The following is a 2,702-nucleotide window of genomic DNA, read 5'->3' as shown; positions in this document are numbered from 1 at the left end:
ACGCATTTTAAAGTGTAAATATTTAATGTTTAATAAATCACCTCATTTGGGGCAAAACCGGGTATTTGAGTACGGGGCAAAATCGGGTGCCCATACTTTCTATATATGGCGTAAATGTCTTATAGAAGCTGATTTCTAATCTTTAAAAAATCCAATAATAATCCTGATTATTTATCCGCCTACATTTCTGCTCACTATTATAATTCCCTCCCACCTGATATTCGAGGGCTAAATTCATTTCCTGATTTTAAATGTTTGCATTTAAAGCTCGACGATATTATATTTCTACACTATTTCTAAGTCACATTTTTTTGTGAAAACGGTCACATTTATCTGATTAGTGATCCCAGACTTTATCGTTCCAAAGTTTTTAGGCGACAGACAAACACAAACATATAGAAGCTTTCTACTTTATATATTAAGATATATATGTATAGGCGATGATAGCGCAGGATTTTTTCACCCGCTCCAAAAAGTTTGGAACGTTGGCGAATACAAAATAGGCTGTCAACAAAAAAAATTTACCAACAACACGCGGTATTCCCAAGCGGTCACCCATCCAAGTACTAACCGCGCCTAGCGTCGCTTAACTGCAGTGATCAGACGGGAACTGGTGTTTTGCAGACGCAGTATGGTCGTTGGTGACAATAAAGTTTCATTTATCGGTGAAATCGTTGAGTAAAGTACATGAGTCAAGGATTTTAGGTACACGCATATATATTTATAATATTTTCTTCCATTTTTTGTGATTTATTTGATAATACTCTTTTTCGTTCTCGACTCTTTCATGTACTTGGCGTAATTTTCTTACTTTTCTTAAGTTTTTTATTTTTTTATCTTTTTATAAGTGGGATTGGATAGGACCAATGCAACAGGAGTTATGAATATTGAAATATTTAATAGAATAAAGAATGAAAATGATACAAAGTATGTGCAAGTGGCAGCTTTGGCGTATACTTTCCGACTGACTTCCGAGCGTCTGCTACGCTCCTCTCACCGCCGAGGCATCGAGCCTTTGTCTCTCTCTCTGTCCAGTTTTCTTGCGGGAAAGCGCGCGACAAGCTTCGCCACCTAGTGGTGACATCGCGGTACCGTTACGCGCGAGACCGGACCCACGTGATCTGTAACCAACCTCACTTACAACGTCTACCGTAGCTCGCCACGCCGGTATCAAAACGCCACGCGAGTATTCATTTCTCATTAAATAGCAGGGCGTAAAAGTGAGCGAGGTTAAAAAAACCTATACAGTGACCTCCGCTCGGACGTATAGAATACACGTGCCAAATTTGAACGAAATCCGCGCAGCGATGTAAATTTGTATTACGAACAAACAAACAGTAAATGAATTTTATATTAGGGTAAATCCGGAAGACGCGGTCGGGTCGGAGAGTTGGTCGAGTCGATATATTCAGACTCTACGGTTGGTATTTATAGTCGCTACTTAAGCATTTGCTTAAGAATAAGTGGCGACTATGAATACCGGCCTACATCTGTGTATATGCAAAAGTGAGTTAAGGTTCAGAACAATTAATTCTCTAGGAATCAACTGTTTCAACCACCTCTCCGGCCCGACCACGTCTCCCGGATTTACCCTATAGATTTTACCACGCAAACGACTCTTCGTGGACGTTGTTACGCTATGCACCAGGTTGGCGCCAATAGACAGGGATCGTCCCCAACTTGTGACAAAGGACCAACTCATAACTTCTCGTTAAGTCCACCCGTTACACCTTTCCCGATAGATCCTAGCGCTAGATCTTCCCACCGACCCTTCGCAATAGATCTTAGCGCTAGATCTCCCAAAAGGATCTTCCCGCCAAATCTCCCCGCCAAAAAACAGGAAAGCGTCGTGCCCTCAAGGGGTATAAAACCCCTGCAGCTCCACCCACGCCAGAGACTCCAGTACGGGCCACAGACTCGAACACATCGTCATTGCGTTACCCTTAAGCACGGTTTTCATCTTGTAACAAAAGTCTATATCAATAAACTCTAAACGTTACTGAGAAAGCACGAATGCCTTCTTTACCTCGTAACAACGTGCAGCCGGCACGCAGCAGCCGAAAGCGAGAAGGTCTCTCCATGTGGAATCAGAACTTATCTCTCTAGAGTACAAGTCATCGACCATACGTGGGCTGTAAAACCCATTCTGGTATTGTATCTCGTTCGAAGATTATTATTATTTATATCGTCTTCGTTACCCAAAAATGTGACGTTCATAAGAGTTTCTCAGTCGGACGAATTTGCGGCGAGGTATATTTGAAATGCAGTAACAAAACGTGACCTTTCATCATCCAGCAGTGATGCGACACAGCAATTAACTTAATACTGATTGCTCGCCAGTTTCATGTTAATTATTCCTATAGCGCTCGAAGCGGTAACGTTGGGGACGGAGACGATCGAAAGGGAAATATTTCATCATCGATCGGCGTCACGGAAAATGTAATTGTGGTGGGCGGCTGTTGCCCGACGAGATTTAATTTGAAATCTACATTCGTCGACGTATAAACACTTCGCTAATACGGATAGGTAGCGTACAATAAAATCTGCGCGTCGAAATGGCCGTATGTTTGTCTGCAAATATTTCAATGTAAACACTTGGACGAGCGAATTGATTAAAATGCCGTTATTAAAACGAAGCATCGTTCAAACATATTGTCTGCAGTAAAAACAACGTACAAATATTCCCACACGGACGTTCGTTG

At 41.9% G+C, this 2,702-nt stretch overlaps 1 non-coding gene across 1 annotated transcript; it reads right to left on the bottom strand.

Moving 5' to 3' along the window:
* Positions 1-522: 522 nt before the first annotated feature.
* Positions 523-643, bottom strand: LOC143378401 (5S ribosomal RNA). Its single transcript, XR_013088261.1, has one exon. It is a non-coding gene; the product is annotated as a 5S ribosomal RNA (ribosomal RNA).
* Between the last annotated feature and the right edge of the window lie 2,059 nt (positions 644-2,702).

Source organism: Andrena cerasifolii, chromosome 1 (assembly GCF_050908995.1).
Source record: "Andrena cerasifolii isolate SP2316 chromosome 1, iyAndCera1_principal, whole genome shotgun sequence".
Taxonomy (NCBI): Eukaryota; Metazoa; Arthropoda; class Insecta; order Hymenoptera; family Andrenidae; genus Andrena; species Andrena cerasifolii.
This window is presented reverse-complemented; position numbering and strand designations above follow the sequence as displayed.